General features: G+C 40.8%; 1 protein-coding gene and 1 pseudogene across 7 annotated transcripts in view; one reads left to right on the forward strand and one right to left on the reverse strand.

The window, feature by feature from the left end:
* Positions 1 to 19470, forward strand: part of LOC126272722 (V-type proton ATPase 116 kDa subunit a 1) — a 610777-nt gene that overhangs the window by 300038 nt on the left and 291269 nt on the right. The window lies entirely within an intron of this gene.
* LOC126274575 (5S ribosomal RNA) lies at positions 3095 to 3212 on the reverse strand (annotated as a pseudogene).

The raw sequence follows: 19470 nt of genomic DNA on the forward strand, positions 1-19470 counted from the left end.
TACCAATAAGTGTAATGTGATATTCGCTATTTTTGCTTTCATTAAAAAAGCAAATAGTTAATACCTTCAGCTAGAAGGCGAATACTCGTTTACAAAGAATGATTAATGTGAAAAAAGGCGTCGCATAGCGACGGTGGAATTTCCTAAATAATGTAATTCGTCGTCTTTGGGCGGCAACATAAACAGAAGAATACGGATTGATATGCGATCCTTCACTATTTTGTTCGCTGGAGAACAAATGAAGCCGTGAGCGCTAAACACTTGTACTGTTTTTCTTAAGTAAGACGGACGCAGATTTATGGCGGTATGATCTAATTTGTACTAAATGTGTAAAAACATGTTCCGTCTAAGTTTGAGTTAAGTGTAAAAAAGAACTGTTACAACTTATCGTGACGACGCACGGGCGACTCAAGAGGACAATGACTGTATAAAAGAGCGCTCAATGGACATGAAACGGACATAAAAATGTATCTTTCTTGTAGTACTAAGCACAAGGTACGATAAATATTTCAGTTACTACAAATATTTGCTCTGGAAACATTGAATCACTTAGCAGTGCTCATTCCTATCATCTCCTCAGTATTATTTCCATTTTAATTATGCATTTTGCTAAGATTACAGGCACCAAGATCAGCAATCCATGTGCGTGTTACATTGACAAATAGAAAACTGTTTTATCGTCTTCTTGCGTCAGCTTTAATATCGAATTCCCTTTTGTGTGATGGTACAGTTGTTTTCGCGCCCTTAAGAACTTCCTGGTCCCTTAGGAAATTGTTTTGTCATAACAGTAACTTCTCGACCATTATCGTATCCTATGATCATGAAGTAATTAGAAAGACGATAACGCAATTTCTTAATCAATAGCACGCTAGCTGTGACTGCTTCAAGCCACGCGAAACTGCAAGTAAAGACTATTCACATTTCATAATGTAATATTTTATGACAATGGTCAATCCATGATTCTTACGCCAATTGTGACTGATAAAAGTCGGCCGGTGTCGCCGAGCGGTTCTAGGCGCTTCAGTCTGGAACCGCGCGACAGCTACGGTCGTAGGTTCGAATCCTGCCTCAGGCATGGATGTTTGTGATGACCTTTGGTTAGTTAGGTTGAAGTAGTTCTAAGTTCTAGGGGACTGATAACCTGAGATGTTAGGTCCCATAGTGCTCAGAGACATTTGAACCATTTGATTGATAAGATAGTAAGCGAAATTTCAAATTCCACCTTTTACATTGAATAACAACACTACTTTTATTTTGTTACATCACAGTAAGTACTACGCTCGTTCCCAGGGTGAAAATATTTTCGCGATGGTGGAAAGACGCGCGGGATTATTTATGAAATTAGTGGGCGAAACAGCATCATGGTTGATGGTCAGTATCTTCAGTCACTGGAACTTGTGTGAACTAGAACTGTCGGTATTTTTTAAAAAATATTTAGATATCTATTTATGAATATTTAAAACAATATCATTGTAAAAGATATCGATATATCGAGGAAAAAATATCGATGTACCGGCCTATAAAAATATTTGCTGCACATTGTAAATGTACTGCAGGTTTTAGAGCTATATATTTAAGTATTGACTTACTATTAGATATTCTGTACATCAACAAGCTAGCAGCCTTCTTGTCCCCTTAGATCAGGAACTGAATGGAAAACGATGCACGTTAAGGCTTGGCGATAACAACTTTGCTAACTGCACGTAAGTGGTACAATAAAAGGTGTCCGATGGGTCCGTCGTTCGGTTTCTTCACATATCGGATTCGTCCGGAACACTTCATGTCGACTTCCCTGATTTCTCACTTTTGCAAACGCCAGCGACCTAGCAGTCGTAGTGTCAAAATTGCATGTCTCGTTAAATGACTGCATGTGACACTGTGAGAGGACATCCGTCGTTAGGTGGGACGGTATTCTCGGCGGCTCCATTGGTGCTGCTTGAGGGGTAGGCAACGTGCCGGCGACCGCAGCAACGTAAGCTTTAGTGGCGGCTGACGTGAATGTTGCGTAGAAGCGGAAGACTCTCTGTACTGGGAAAGTGACTGCAGTCAAAACAGCACCTGGCTAATCTCAGCCTGAGTGATGTTTCAACACCGAAACTGCAGTGTGTATTATCCCTGTAGCCTAAATAAACAAACTGCTTCTAAATTTACTGTAACAAGTCTTTTAGCCACCACATTTTACTCTTAGTCGTTCTACTATATTTCAGACTTAATGCATAGGCGCCAGTTAATGTTCTTCACAAAATGTTTTCACATTGTACTTGACAGTCTATAATTTAACCCTCTGTTATTATAAAACGCCAAGCTCTAATAACATTTTCATTCGTGAACATTGTAGAAACAGGAAAGAGCTGTTTCGTAACGTTAATGCTCCATGGTGGTAATAATTATTTTTTTAAGATGCTGTCGGATGACGACTCCTTTCTTGCAAGCTGTGAACTGATGTTGGGCCACTCGCTGAAAACTAATGTGGTAAGGTGGTCGTATGCCCTCAGAGCTTGTACACTGTGTGGTTAAAGAAACTGCTCGTGTACAATTGACCACGCAGAAGCGAGGTTTTTGCTGTAGTTTATGAGCAGCTGTGGAGTCGTCACTCAGTACGTACAGTACTTCGTTCTTGGAAACGTACGAAGAAATTAAACTTTGCATTTGCCGATGTCATTGTAGTTCCGCCAGAGACAGCAAAGATCTTGAAGAGCCGTTGGGCTGAACCAATCGTGTGTAGAAAAGATATTGCAAGATGGAAACAAGTGTAATGGAATGTAGTCGAATTATACCAGGCTACGGTGAGGGAATTACATTAGGAATTGTGGCGCTAAAAGCTGTAGATGGGTTTTGCTATTTGGGCAACTCAGTTGCCGAAGTAGGGAAGAAGTAAGTGCACGTTGGAAATAGTAAGGAAAGGCACACCGTTTCCAGGCAGCGGGACCATCCGACCGCCGTGTCATCCTCAGCTGACGATGCGGATAGGAGGGGTGTGTGGTCAGCACACCACTCTCCTGGTCGTTATGATGGTTTTCTGTGACCGGAGCCGCTACTATTCGGTCGAGTAGCTCCTCAGTTGGCATCACGAGGCTGAGTGCACCCCGAAAAATAGCAACAGATCATGGTGGCCCGGCTGGTCACCCATCCAAGTGCCGGCCACGCCCGACAGCGTTTAACTTCGGTGATCCGACGGGAACCGGTGTATCCACTGCGGCAAGGCCGTTGCCCCAATAGTAAGAAAAGCATTTCTGAAAAACAATTTTTTGGCGTGTAGATTTTTTTAATAGAAGTGAAGAGTGGAGGATACGTCATTCAGATAAGAAGAGAATAGAAGCTTATGAAATGTGGTGTTTTAGAAGAATGATATAGATTAGATGGATGTATCGAATAATAAATGAGGAAGGACTGAATCGACCTGAGGAAAAATAATTTCTTGGCACAACTAGACTTAAGAGGGATCGGGTAGTAGGACATATCCTGAGGAACCGAGGAATCGTCAGTTTGGTAACGATGGGAAATGTGGAGGGTATGAAGTATAGAGGGAAACGAAGGTTTGCATACGGTACACATGTTCAGATAGATGGAGGTTGCAGTAGTAAAGCAGATATGAGCAGGCTTCAACAGGATGCAGTAGCGTGGAGAGCTACATCAAAGAGCCTACGGACTGAAGATAGCAACAACACGAAGCTCGATTAACTGTGTTAGTATACATTTCTATAGATTCCGTAATACATTTGACTACTGATGGCGGTGGCGCATGATGGACATGACAGGAAGAACGTTGCCATGTAAAATAATGTTAGCATACGTGAGATTAAAAGGAGATCGTAACAGATAGTAAATGAAAGACATTAGTACAGTACCTGTATTGTGATGCGACTGTACGGAAATAGCATCAGAAATTAGTTGAAATTTACCTTATTATCTTGTTAGAAACGGAATACTAATTACAATATGCCATTCATATCTGTCCTCCTAATTCTCTTGTAGGACGACCCGTCTTTCACTTTTCTCCGTCTGTTGAAAACTTCTTCAAGTTGTCACTAGCAGGATCAATTTACAAATTCGGCGATAACCATTTCGAATCACTATTGAAATTACTTCGTTTCGTAATATAATTTTAATTTCCACCCAAAAGCATATTTAACACAGCGCCAAAAAATACACGTCTTTCGTATGACGACGAGAGAGAGAGAGTAATCAATTAGTTGTTAAAAACAAACACCTGCGCAGAAGTAAAAAAAAAAGATCAAAATTATTTATAAAAATCGGTCGCTGGCGCAGCGCTCTTCCGCATGCGCGATCGTAAATCATATCTTTGTATTGGCGGAGGCGCGGTAGTCAAAGTACCATTACACCGTATTCACAATTTGTGAATACATTTAGTGAGTAAATGAAAAACTATTCATCGTCAGCTCTTCACGGTTTTGTATGTTTCAAAAATACTTTCATTCTGCGGGGTGGCTAGCATTCAGCCTCTGAATCACGTGGTCCCGGGTTCGATTCCCGGCCGGGTTGCGGATTTTCTGTGTCCGGGGACTGTGTGTTTATGTTGTCCTCATCATTTCATCATCATTCGTGAAAATAGCTCGATTGGACTGTGTAAAGATTGGGACTCTGTACAGGCGCTGATGCCTGCGCAGTGGAGCGCTCCACAAACCGATCATCATTTCTGCAGGAAAGAAACATTAGTCACAGGTTTGTTTGCTCTGGGACAGAGTATCACGGAAATGCCAAAGCACGTGATCTGTGGAAAGAGCTAGATGTGTGTTGCAGGACGATGCTGAAAAATGCTTCCAGAGATAAAATAAAAATGAAGTGGTGCTCTGAAGAATAGGTGACGAAAGAACTACAGTCTCCGCGCCAGGAGAGGTTGTAACAGCTGTTACTTTTCTGTCTTCCCTGACATTTCGGTATCACCATCGCCATACAGTCATCCACCACATACACACAGTATCATTCTTAATAGTTAGTCTAGTACTCCCTTCGTTAAATGCACTTGGCGCCGACGCTACAGCCTGACTAGCAACTTTAGCCCACTTGCCATTCGAACAATGAGACAGGTTGTGTTCGCAGAGTAGGTCATCTCTACCCGGGCGTGCCTTCAAGGCACTTTACTCTTGCCGTGATCCTCATCCCTCTGATAGCTTTACCATAGCACTGTACGTGGAAATAGTGAGTAAAGAGGCAAGTTGACAGGATGTGGTTTAGGATAACACGGAGTATGTTCAGCCGTGGAGGGCAAAAGTGATGGAAGAAGACAGAGGTCAGGATTTCAGGATTTTTGTAATGACAAGGCTCATTTAGACCGCAAAATTGTGTGTTTGAACAACCCGATATTGAAATATTGGTATTGTGGCCATTATAAAGTGGAATTAGTTGAGCTTTAGTATATGTCAACATCTAAAAACCGCTTGACATATTTACATGTTATCGTCACATCCGCAAGTTGCGTCTTTAATTTTTATCATTGGTAACATTTTCTACTGGAATCTCATCAAATAAATACCATTGGAAGCTGTATATATAACAATTGAAGTAATTCATGTATCCACAGCACACAATTAGTGATTTGATGTAATTCGTGGGAAAGGTGTTATTAATGACAAAATTAAACGCCCAACTTACGGATGCGACAGTGAGACTCATGCACGAGAGGACTTGAACGAGTAAGTTCAATTTTGTTATGGAAGACGCAGAAAGTTTCGTTAAATTCTGTACTACACATGAAAGTGACACAGATACATGACTCAGATTTTCAACACAAGTAACTACGTCTCTGTAAACCACAGTCAGAATGTTCTACCAGTCGTTCAGATTTTCTGCTATTGAACTCCTCACCTTGGTCACGGAACCATTCGGGAACAGCTTTGTTAACGTCCTCGTCATTCGAAAACCCCTTTCCCCCCAGACGTTCTTTCAGCTTGTACAAAAGATGGAAATCGCATGGTAAGATTCCAATTAAAAATTAACTAGAGAGAATTTCTGTATGGTACGAAAACTTGCAATTGGCATTAAACCAAAGTGCGAGGTCATCCACATGGATATTAAAAGAAATGCTATAAATTCTGGGTATACGATAAATCGCACAAATCTAAGGGCTGTCAAATCGGCTAAATATCTACGAATTACAATTACGAGCAACTTAAGTTGGAAAGACCACATAGATAATATTGTGGGGAAGGCGAAACAAAGACTGCGCTTTGTTGGCAGAACAGTCAGAAGATAAAACAAACCCACTGAAGAGACAGCCTACATTACACTTGTACGTCCTCTGCTGGGATATTGCTGCGCGGTGTGGGATCCTTACTAGGTAGGATTGACAGAGGACATCCAAAAAGTGCATAGAAGGGCAGCTCGTTTCGTGTTATTGCGCAATAGGGGTGAGTGTGTCACTGATACGATACGCGAATTGGAATAGCACTCACTGAAACAAAGGCGGTTTTCGTTGCGCCGAGATCTGTTTACGAAATTTGAATCACCAACTTTCTCTTCCGAATGCGAAAATATTTTGTTGACACCCAACTACGTAGGGAGAAATGATCATCATAATAAAATAAGAGAAATCAGAGCTCGAACGGAAAGATTTAGGTGTCCCTTTTTCCCATGCGCCATTCGAGAGTGGAATGGTAGAGAAGTAGCATGAAAATGGTTCAATGAACACTCTGCCAAGCACTTAAGTGTGGATTGCAGAGTAACCATGTAGATGTAGATGTAGATGGGCTACAACTGGACTGTATGGCGGATCAGCGCCACCAACGACTGCGGCCTCTGTCACACTGGTCGCCTTAGGGATGGGAAAAACTGACCGGTTAAAACCGATACCGTTATTTTAGTTCTGAATAACCGGTATTTTTTCGGAATTTGTTTGATATCGGTAATAACATGTGTTCTCCATTTTTAACAGTAATCGAGTAAAATACCGGAATATCTATTAGCTCCATCAGATGGGCTAAATTATCTCGTTTTTAAATAAATAAATAATTTTTTCGTAAAACCTGCATTGGTTTGATATATTTTCTTATTTTCAATGGGAAAACCGATCAGTGCTGTTTAAATATCAATACCGACACAAACGAGTAACACACACGGCATAAGAATTTGGATAGCATTACTGATACAATAACGTCCATGTTGCTAAATTACGTGGTTTAAGATACGAATTTATGTGCAGTGTGCAACACTTGGTCCCCACCTGGTCTCGCAGTATCTCGCTGCCGTCGCCGGACACCAGTTTTACTGCAGGACAGGTTCTAATGGTTTGATGCAGCATTGAAGTACAGTGCTTCATTTGCTTTAAAAGATTTAAACATTTGTCGTTTATACGAAATAATAATACAAGAAGAAAAGTATTGTAACAGTAATAAAATGAAAACTTAACAACAGTTCATCCATAGTATACAATAAAAATAGAAAGTGGCTGATCTGCTGTCTGTTTTACATAAAATGCCTTTATCTGCTTGTAGACCTTGAACAAGAAAACAAATTAACATGAAAAATAGGCTCCTTCAGCCTGATTTTTTCATCCTTTAGCACTGACTATCCGCGTTGTCCAAATAATGGCAAGATGCCCCATTAAAGCATGATTTTTGAGGAGAGTTTCTAAAAATTAGAATCAATAGGAGAATACTGGTGGTGTTAATATTCAAGCTCTTACCACAGAACAGCAGAGAACGATGGATGGGCTGCCAGAAATCGGTTATTTTTAGCAGTTCAAAATCTCAAGTTAAACTGGCAAGGATGAAAACTGGTGTAAAACAAAACATGTTGTTTCTGCGATAACCACCATGCCTAGTAGAGCTGAACGCAGCATTACATGTGGGCCATACATTGCTAGAACTCCTTTACAGTCTACATTGCTACTCTGCAAATCACACTTAATTGCCTCGCAGAGGGTTCATCGAAACGGATTCACATTAATTCTTTATTATTCCACTCCTGAACATCGCGCAGAGAAAACGAACACATACCAGCTGTAGAACTATGAAACCGGAATGTGGTTGCAATAATTACACGTCTGTTGTTAGAAACTGATAAACAAGATTTTATTCAAAATCTCCATTGCGCCGGCCGTTGTGGCCAAGCGGTTCTAGGCGCTTCAGTCCGGAACTGCGCTGCTACTACGGTCGCAGATTCGAATCCTGCCTCGAGCATGTATGTGTGTGATGTCCTTAGGTTAGTTAGGTTTAAGTAGTTCTAGGGGACTGATGACCTCAGATGTTAAGTCCCATAGTGCTCAGAGCCATTTGATTTTTGAATCTCCATTGCTATTTATACATTTCTCCCACCATTCCGGCAGGCTATGAATGCCACGCCAGAAAACAGTTACTCTTTTGAAGCGAACCAGTCAGGGAGCCATTTTCGTTTATTTTCATACAAACTGAAGCGTTGTTCAGCGAGAGCTTGTCCCAGTTATGCAAATAGATAATCGAACGGAGCCAAGTCTGAAGAATAAGCCGCATGCCCTAGTATTTCCCAACTGAACACCTCGATCGTTTCCCTGGCGCGTTTTGCTACGTGTGATGGGGCGTTATCATGGAGCAATATGACTTCGTGTTGCCGTTTTCCATATTCCGGTCGTTTTTCGTGTAATGGTCGATTTAAATCGATCATTTGCTGTTGGTAGCGATCATTGTTAACGATTTCACAAGGTTTTAGCAGCTCATAATAAAGGACACCCGTCTGATCCCACCAAACACAGAGCATTGTCTACTTTCCAAAGTGATTTGGTCTAGCAGTGGATTCGATGATTTGCCGAATTCACCCATGATTTACGGCTTAGGATCCTGAAAATATATTCATTTTTCATCACTTGTCACTATTCGAGTTTCTTTTGTGTCTGACGAGCAGCATATCACAAGTGGATTTGCTTATTGTCTTTCATTCAGTTCATGCAGAACCCATTTTCGTACATTCTGCACCTTTCTCGTAGCTTTCAACTGAACACAAACGGCATTTTGCATCAAGTGTTCCGCGAGTTCCTGTTAAGTCTGAGCATTATCTTCAACCAATGAGGCTTGCAATTCGTTGTATTCCAACTTTTTCGATGATTTACCGCGCTCGTCGTTTCTCACGTCAAATTCACCACTTTTGAATTTTCTGAACCATTCGAAACACTATGAGCATTTCCAAGAGCATGTTCGCAGAAAGCTTCGACAAAAATTCGATGCAATTCTGCAGTAGTTTTCTTCAAATGGTAACAGAAAACTCTGTCCGCAAATCGTAGTTCGTAGGCACAAAACTCGACATGTTTACGGGTTTGAAACAGATACCGATATACAGAACTTCGGTTACTGTGCGTTGACATTCGTTGTCAGCCGTTACAGGAATTACATGGCGCTGCAGATGCGGACTCACAGACGCTACACTGACGTCTAACACCATCTAGAGGGGAATTCCGGTTTCATACTTCTGCATCTGGTATATATTTCCGTGCGAGCTCTCATTTGTCTAATTTTATTATACTGATCGTTTCTCCCTATGCACGTCGGCGTCAACGAAATATTTTCGCATTCAGACGAGAAAGTTGATGTTTGAAATTTACCGAGAAGATCCCGCTGCAACGAAAAACACCTCTTTCGTGGCGAATCTGTGTCCAGTTTAGAGGTTTTGCCTACAAGAAAGTACAGGGTGTTCCGAAAAGAATGACCCGATTATAACTTGTAATAATATTGAGTCAAATGTCACTAGGCTCAATGAAACAGCGCTAGGTGTAATCGGCATGGTCTAGAGTTACAGAAAAAATTCGCTAGATGTCGCTACGAGCGCTGACCTGGAGCGTGCAGCCAGTCTCGCGCAACAGAAGGCGTATTGTGTTATTGAATTTAGTCGTACTCAATCAGTGATCGCAGTTCACTGGGCGTTTCATATTCGATTTCGTGTTAAACCATCAACACCAAAGAACATTCGACAGTGGTATAAACAGTTTGAAGAAACAGGAATATCAGCTGCTGTAGCTTCAGTGACAAAAGACACTTTCCGCTCAGTTTGGTTCGGCTATCGGCTAGATGTCGTCCGTGCAGCCAATGGAGGACATATTGAACATTTATGATGGATTTTTGTAAACTTCTGTCTTCTCTGAGTAATCTAGTATGCAATTTGTTGGTGTTAAGCTCTTCTTCCTATTCAATAATTCTATTTAAAATCGGATTATTCTTTTTGGGACACCCTTTACGTCAGCTTAGGGGGACGTTTCCAGTTGGCGCGGCGTTTCACGCCCATATTGTTTCGCTCTTGTTATCCGTACTGTTGTAGAACGGTGTGTGCAGGAAACTCGGAACATGTACTCTCTTCTGACAATGCTCCACCCTTGTTGCACAGTAGCCTTAGTATGGGACAACATGTGCAAATTACTTTGTGAAGTCCTTTCTTATGTCAGATGATTTTTACATTTTGAGAAGTGCTAAAGCACAATTATTTCCTCTTGATAATGGCTACACGGTCGATATTACATAAGCGGGTTGTACAAAAACAGTACTGGACATTAAAATTGCTACATTACGAAGATGACGTGCTACAGACGCGAAATTTAACCGACAGGAAGAAGATGCTGTGATATGCAAATGATTAGCTTTTCAGAGCATTCACACAACGTTGGCGCCTGTAGCGACACCTACAACGTGTTGACATGAGGAAACTTTCCAACCGATTTCTCATACACAAACAGCAGTTGACTGGCGTTGCCTGGTGAAACGTTATGATGCCTCGTGTAAGGAGGAGAAATGCGTACCATCAGATTACCGAATTTGATAAAGTTCGGATTGTAGCCTATCGCGATTGCGGTTTATCGTATCGCGACATTGCTGCTTGCGTTGGTCGAGATCCAGTGACTGTTAGCAGAATATGGAATCGGTGGGTTCAGGAGGGTAATACGGAACGCCGTGCTGGATCCCAACGGCCTCGTATCACTAGCAGTCGAGATGACAGGCATCTTATCCGCATGGCTGTAACGCATCGTGCAGCCACGTCTCGATTTCTGAGTCAACGGATGGGGACGTTTTCGAGGCAACAACCATCCGCACAAACAGTTCGACGACGTTTGCAGCAGCATGGACTGTCAGCTCGGACACCATGGATGTGGTTATCCTTGACACTACATCACAGACAGAAGCGCCTGCGATGGTGTACTCAACGACGAATCTGGGTGCACGAATGGCAAAACGTCATTTTTTCGGTTTAATTCAGGTTCTGTTTACAGCTTCATGATGGTCGCATCCGTGTGTGGCGACATCGCGGTGAACGCACATTGGAAGCGTGTATTCGTCATCGCCATACTGGCGTATCACCTGGCGTGATGTTATGAGGTGCCATTGGTTACACGTCTCGCTCACCTCTTGGTCGCATTGACGGCACTTTGAACAGTGGACGTTACATTTCAGATATCTTACGACCCGTGTCTCTGCCCTTTCATTCGATCCCTGCGAAACCCTACATTTCAGCAGGATAATGCACGAGCACATGTTGCAGGTCTTGTACAAGCCTTTCTGGATACAGAAAGTGTTCGACTGCTGCCCTTGCCAGCACATTCTCCAGATCTCTCACCAATTGAAAAAGTCTGGTCAATGGTGGCCGAGCAACTGTCTCTTCACAAGACGCCAGTTCACTACTCTTGATGAACTGTGGTATCGTGTTGAAGCTGGATGGCAGCTGTACCTGCACAAGCCATCCAAGCTCCGTTTGATTCAACGCCCAATCGTATCAAGGCCATTCTTAAGGCCAGAGGTGGTTGTTCTGGATACTGATTTCTCAGGATCTATGCACCCAAATTGCGTGTAAATGTAGTCACATGTCAGTTCTAGTATAAAATACTTGTCCAATAACTACCTGTTTATCATCTGCATTTTATTCTGGGTGTAGCAATTTTAATGGCCAGTAGTGTAAATAAGTTTAGATCAAAAGACGGGCGTGATGTCGTTGATGAAATTTTAAAATGTGACTGTGAAACTCGGGTACGAGAAGTTATTCAGAGCTCATGATGTACGAGTATCAGCTCGCAGTAGAAAACTCTCCGAAACAATGATGTTATTCATCTGGTGTCCTAGAAAGTTTCGTCAGTCATATCCTAACTATGGTTACAGGTAGGCCAGAAAAGTTGTTTCCTCAAGATAAAAATATTCGGCCATTCCAGAACCCGGTTACTCGCAGAGCGCAGAGAGGACTGGAGAATGCACAAGCAAAATTAAACTTCTCGGTAGCAGTCTTGCTGGAAGCGACCGGAGTCTGCACCGCTGCTCGTGGCGGCAGACGCTGGGCAGGTCCGCTGTCCCTCCTCTCGACGTTACGCCGTCATGAAGGCGAGACACGAATCGCGCAGTTAATGGACCCTCCCACGTCTCTATTAGCGCTGTGCGGTCGGCCGGTGTAGCTTAATTTCCCAGAAGACGCCGCGGTCCATGAAACGCGCTGTAGCCACAAGCGCGTTGGTCTCCGCAACCGCCGCAGGGTTCTCGATGAGACTATTGCAAATAAACACTACCTTTCTGCATCGTCAGGTTCCAACCAAGTAATACTTACAAAGGCTATTTACAATTTGTACAGAAACCAGATCGCAATTGTAAGTCGAGGGGCATGAAAGAGAAGCAGTGCTTGGGAAGGGTGTGAGACAGGGTTGTAGCCTCTCCCTGATGTTATTCAATCTGTATATTAAACAAGCAGAAAAGGAAACAAAAGAAAAATTACGAGTAGGTATTAAAATCCATGGAGAAGAAATAAAAAGTTTGAGTTTCGCCGATGACATCGTAATTCTGTCAGAGACGGCAAAGGACTTGGAAGAGCAGTTGAACGGAATGGACAGTGTCTCGAAGGGAGTGTATAAGATGAACATCAACAAAACAAAACGAGGATAATGGAATGTAGTCGAATTACGTCGTGTGATGCTGAGGGAATTAGATTAGGAAATGAGACACTTAAAGCAGTAAAGGAGTTTTGCTATTTGGGGAGCAAAATAACTGATGACGATCGAAGTAGAGAGGATATAAAATGTAGACTGGCAATGCCAAGGAAAGCGTTTCTGAAGAAGAGAAATTTGTTAACATCGAGTATTGATGTAAGTGTCAGGAAATCGTTTCTGAAAGTATTTGTATCGAGTGTATGGAAGTGAAACATGAACGATAAACAGTTTGGACAAGAAGAGAATTGAAGCTTTCGAAATGTGGTGCTACAGAAGAATGCTGAAGGTTAGATGATATATCACATAACTAATGAGGGTGTATTGAATAGAATTGGGGAGAAGAGGAGTCTGTGGCACAACTTGACCAGAAGAAGGGATCGGTTGGTAGGACATGTTCAGAGGCATCAAGGGGTTACAAATTTAGCATTGGAGGGCAGCGTGGAGGGTAAAAATCGTAGAGGGAGACCAAGAGATGAATACACTAAGCAGATTCAGAAGGATGTAGGTTGCAGTAAGTACTGAGAGATGAAGAAGCTTGCACAGGATAGAGTAGCATGGAGAGCTGCATCAAACCAGTCTCAGGACTGAAGACAACAACAACAACAACAATAATGCGGTATTATTGAAGTAAAAGCTATTTGTTTCTGCAGGCAATACTCTTGTGAGTGGTTGATTGCACTGCAGATGCCTCGAACTGAATTTCCGAACATCGGTACTCTACTGGTATTCAGGAAATAATGATGTGCAAATTCTCTCTCTCTCTCTCTGCCACTTTTTGTGGTGGAATCTCTCAGGTTTATCAGTGTCTATACATTATGGGCAATATTATTACTATTACTATTATTATTATTTTTATTATTGAAAACTGGAATACACGGTATTGACGCGTTGCAATGACGTTCATTTTATAGTTCGTTGTGAACACTTTCGGCTTTTTAGGCCATCCCCGGACAGCTTAAGACTAAACAATCTACACAACATCAGCGAGAGTATACAGAAGTACATAGACTGTTACTGCTAATATATGTGACCTTTCACGACGATATATGTACAGGAAAAACAGGACTATAATGACACAAAGAAGCTACGAACAAACAAAATTTGATTACATTACTAACAGAGATTAAAAGTATAGTAATGTACAGGTCAAAATAATGAGTACTGGCACAGACTGCTGTGTTATGTGAATTAAATAGTTGTTCAAGCTGATGGAGTGAAAGAGGTAGGGTGAAGGTGGTGAGGCACAGAAGGTAGGAAGCACTCAACAGACTGTGGATGGGGGACAGTTACACTATTTACAACAAGCATATTATCTTAAGGTGAGAAAACTATTAAGTGACTAGTGTTACTTAAACAAAGCTGAATATTTCTTTCACCTTAAGACAATATGCTAGTTCTAAATAGTATAACTGTTCCTCACAGACATTCCATTCACACCTTTGTTCCCTCTGCCCCTCATCTTCTTTTATTTACTTGCTCATCACATTCACTAGCTATTAATTTAGATAATGGAATAGTCTGCCCCACTGTTTACTGTTCACTGTGTACTGTTTTTGCCTGTTCACTATTATATTTTTTGTCTTTGAATATAACACTGAACAACAAATTTGAAGTGAAAGTGTGTACATTGCATGATTTTGAGTTAGCCACGTTTATTTCAGTGTAAAATGATGCAAAATCATCACCTTAATAAATATTTAGCTCTTTTTTTAAAAAAGTTCGATACATTTTTGTTTAAATAACTCATTAACTAAATATGCATTAAAGTTCCAAGCTTCAGCATAACAAATTTTAAGTGAATAATTAATAGAATTACGTAATGTGTTATGTATAATTTCAGTGCCATTCTGGAAGCACAAAAGCAAAATATTAAGAACAAATGAAACTATTATTACATGAATGAAAATACTTAGTAAGTCTAAGTTTTGCCAGAACTATGTAAAGCACAAAAGAAAATATACAAATTAACTGGTTCTCAAAGATATATAAAGGATTTCAAATGTTAAATTTCATATGTACAGTATATACAATTACATATTTTGTTCAGAGTTAAATTCAGAAGATGACCGTTTTCGCATGGCTTAACGTCTATACAACTCTCGGGAGTATCCCTTATGGCAGTCCAGCAGTAATCTGCTAAAATAGTATGGCTCCATTTTCCGGCATACCTCTTCTCAAAATTGGCAATATCTTGATGAAATCGATCCCCATGTTCATCACTTACTGCACTACTATCTTTGGGGAAGAAATGAAGATGGCTATGTAAGAAATGCATTTTCAATGACATGTTGCAACCAAGTTGTTCGTACCATGACAACTTGTCACCTACAATGGCCTTGTAATTTATTGCTCGTTTGTTCCCTAAGAACCGTAAACAGACGGTGTTAAAACATTCCCATGCGTGCTTCTCATCACGTTGTATGATTCCATCAAAAGCATGGTCTCTAAAAAGCTCTCGAATCTGTGTATCTACAAAGATCCCCTCCTTTACTTTGGCATCTCTTATGTAAGGGAACTTTTGCCTTCAGTATTTAAACGCGTCACCATCTTTGTTCATTCCCTTAACGAAGTTTTTCATGAGACCCAACTTGATGTGCAAGGGCGGACGCAGAATCTTTTTAAGGTCTACGAGAGGTTAACTCATAATGTTCTTTATAACTGGTTCAAGAGATTTTCTCGTGAGCCACTCATTTTTACTGTAATGAGATGCACTAGCTCAGCTATCCCATTCACAGAGAAAGCAGCAATATTTAGTATAGCCTAACTGCATACCTAATAGCAGTGCAACCACTTTCAAGTCACCACAAATCTGCCATTGAGAGTCATTATATTTGATGGCTTCTAGTAAAATTTTTGTGTTTTGGTATGACTCTTTCATATGCACACTATGCCCAACTGGAATAAAGGGAAGCTTATAACCAGTATGTAAAAGCACTGCTTTTAAGTTCAACGTTGACGAACCAGTAGAGTGTCTCCACTCATCAGTGTTGTAATTAATTCTTTGAGCCTTCATTAGACCATTTATGTCTACACATGCCACAAGAATATTTTGCATATTAAAAAAGGAGCCAATTGTTGCCCCCTTCTGCTGTAGAATGAAACATTTACATTGCTTTCCAGAAAATTTCGCTGCTGCAATCTTGATGCTAAAATCTGAGCCTTAGCTTTAGAGAGCTCCAAATCTCTAATGAGACCACTTAACTCATTTTGAGACAATTTTTGTGGATCATCAATTGACATATTTGGAAGAAACTCTGGATCTCGTGATGTACGTGGTTCAGGACATTCAGAAGCCCCATCAGAAGTAACCTCGTACTCCGTCCGTGGTTCAGTTATTGGCCATCTTTCCCCATGTAGAACATCTCTGAGGTTGCTATCACAAGTGTTGCAGATCACATGTGGAGCCCAGGGTTTATCCTGATCACCTATTTTGCACCCAAAATAACAACTGTAAGCTTTTTTAATCATTGGAGTTATTTGCTGTTTTTGTGAAGCAAATGTCGCTTTTCCACACACATAGCAAAATGTGTCAGCTCCGTTAACAAAACCTCGTGGCATTTTTGTTCACTTCAATAGCAGTCAACTTGAACAACTGGTAGTTATGAAACTTACTGGCAGATTAAAACTGTGTGCCGGACCGAGACTCGAACTCGGGACCTTTGCCTTTCGCGGGCAAGTGCTCTACCAACAATTTCATTCTAGGAACTGTTACTTAATCTGGAAACGGATGTGCAAAAGTGTTACATGCCTTGATAAAGTCACTGAAGTTGAAGAGGAGGGAGACAGAAAGATCACTAAAATTGGTATCAAAATGCTTATATCCAAAAATTGCACACAAGTAAGATCAGTGACAATAATATAATCCATTGTTACTAGTTATTATGACTTCATCATTCAAAAGTATCTTGTGTCCTTAGGTTGTATCACAATGGCCCATAAAGCCGAAGGACGGTTCACAACGGAACTATCAGTACTGTGTATTTAACTTTTTAATTTGCTATCTAAGTACCGATGGAACATTTCATAAATGTTATTATTACTATATTATTATTATTATTATTATTATTATTACTGTTAGTTGCGACTTGGTATTGATCCTGTAAACATAATGACAGTTTACCGTAATGGGATAGGAAAAATCCTTAACGAAATCTTCCTGTTTCTTCTGATGTGTGGATGGCGTTTGTCAAGATGAGCGTGAGGCAATTAGGCTGTCATTACACAGCTGGCCATTAAGAAAGCAACGTATGGAAGGATAGTAATGACGTAATTTTACTTAAGGTGGATATAAAATGTAGTTGGAAAAATACATGGTTAACTTTCTAGGTGTGGCGGGGGTGTAAAAGGTGAGAAATCTAGTACGCATCAACAATGACTGTTAAACACGGCTGCGCATCTAGTCGAACTGACCATAGGTGACAATAACGAATTTTTTCTTTACTGCTTCAACTCTTTATCAGATTCAGTAACCACCTCACTTCGTCTTAATTTATTTGTGATTGCATCCATTTAATAATTCGCTGAAGCATCAGTTTCGAATCATTTTGACCAAAACTATACGGGAAATCACAAAAAAGTCGTTGCACTGTTGTAACTGGTAAGTTCGTCGTGTATGCCACACGTTGATTTCTACGGTTATTTCCCACTGTGTTGCTTGTATGTTAGGAATGACAACTCAACACAAAAGACGTTGCTCTTGGTCGTTAAGTGAAGACCGTCAGCCATTGCGTCGTCAGAATAATTGCTGGAGCTCATCCAAGATCATCCTGCAGACAATTAAGAGTTTCTTAATGGCAACTCCTTCTACTCATTAGATGAATTTTTGGATGTAGAAAGTGGGTAACTTCCCCAACCTCCACAAAAAAAAAAATGAGTGTCATGTAATATTTTGTGTAATGTAATATCTTGTATAGACACCTTTTATTAACCTGACACGTTCCACATCATTACGAAGTGTCGCATTCATGATCTATGGAACAAGTACTAATCTAATCTAATTAGAGGTAATGCTTGAAATGTGGTATTCGCGGCACAAACTTGGCTGTGTGGATCTCGGAATATTGAATTCCCTAACGATATCCGAAGTGGAATGTCCCATGTCTCTAGCTCCAACTACCCATTCGGCATTCAAAATTTGTTAAATCCCGTCGTCTGGAAATGATCGCGTCGGAAACCTTTGCTCTAATGCATTGCCCTTTTATGCCTTGTGTTTGCATATCACTGTCCCATGACTTTCGTCACCTCAGTATATATTCAACTCATTAGTTAAGAACAGAAATATTTTCTCGTAACAATCAATTGCACTCTCTCGGAAGCAAATTATGTTCAGTGGGAATTGTAAATTTTAGCGACTCCACTTTTCAACATCTCACTGTAGCACCACGCTCATACTCTTCGATTGTCTGTTTTTCCTGTTTTTTTCCTCGTTCCGTGATTTGCTACAGTACAAAACTGGGCTGAAAACGTAATTTCTTCGTGAAATTAAGACTTACGTTTGATACAAGAAGGCTTCTTTTGGCCATCATTTCCCTCTTTGTCTGTGCTAATCTGCTTTCTGTGTCCTTTGCTTCCGAGGTAATAGAAATCCTCACTCGGGCTACATCTTGGTCCTTACTTTCGATTTTACAAGCGTTCACCGCCCATCTCCTCTGATTTCTGCTACTACCCTTTATTTTCGTTTTTCTTCGGTTTACTCTCAATCCATTCAACAGCACCCGTAATTTCTCTTCGCCTTCATTGAGAATAGCAATATCATCAGCGAATCCTATCGCTGACTTCATTTTACCCTGATTTTTAATACTACTCTTGAACATTTATTTTATATTCTTTATTCCTTCTTCGATATATAGATTGAACATTAGAAGGAAAGACAGTATCACTGACTTCCACCTTTTTTTTTAAATCTGAGCGCGTTGCTCTTGTTCTTCCAGTCTTATTTTTACTCGTGGTCCTTGTGCTGTGGTGCAGGTTTGGGGTGGAGTGGAATTCAGACTGGGGGTTGTCCAGCCATGCACCTACTTTATGACAGCATTTGTTAACGAACATGTATCATTTTACAGCTCAAATTGTATCAATAGAAATGGTTGGCACTTAATATTAAAACAAAGAGTGTTCTGCCCAGAAATAATTCTTAAATAAAAATAGGCACGACATAGATGATGATGATATGATGATGATATGATGATGATGATTCTAAGCAGAGGTATTATTTTCAGACACTAATCTTATTGAACCTGGTGACGTACAACACCGACACAGAACAAATGAACAGAAATCACAATATCAGAGAATAGTTACTCCAAACAGGATAACACTTAAATTAATAAGGGCTACATTCTATTACCAAGAATCCCCACTAGCTAATATTTCGGCTACACAACTATACGTAGCTACCTGATATACAGAGAAAGGTCAGCTGCGTAACATGGATAACGTAGACTATGTATTAAGATTAAAACACACCTCTGCCTGCATGCAAAACACAGTAGAGAAAGCACTCTCTTACGGCCTCGTCATACGTATAGATTTCACAACTTCTAACGGTTGCACTGTGTTCGCAAACACAACAGCCTCTGGCTGCCACCGCAGCTCCCGGT

The sequence above is a fragment of the Schistocerca gregaria genome, chromosome 5 (genome assembly GCF_023897955.1).
Source record: "Schistocerca gregaria isolate iqSchGreg1 chromosome 5, iqSchGreg1.2, whole genome shotgun sequence".
Taxonomy (NCBI): Eukaryota; Metazoa; Arthropoda; class Insecta; order Orthoptera; family Acrididae; genus Schistocerca; species Schistocerca gregaria.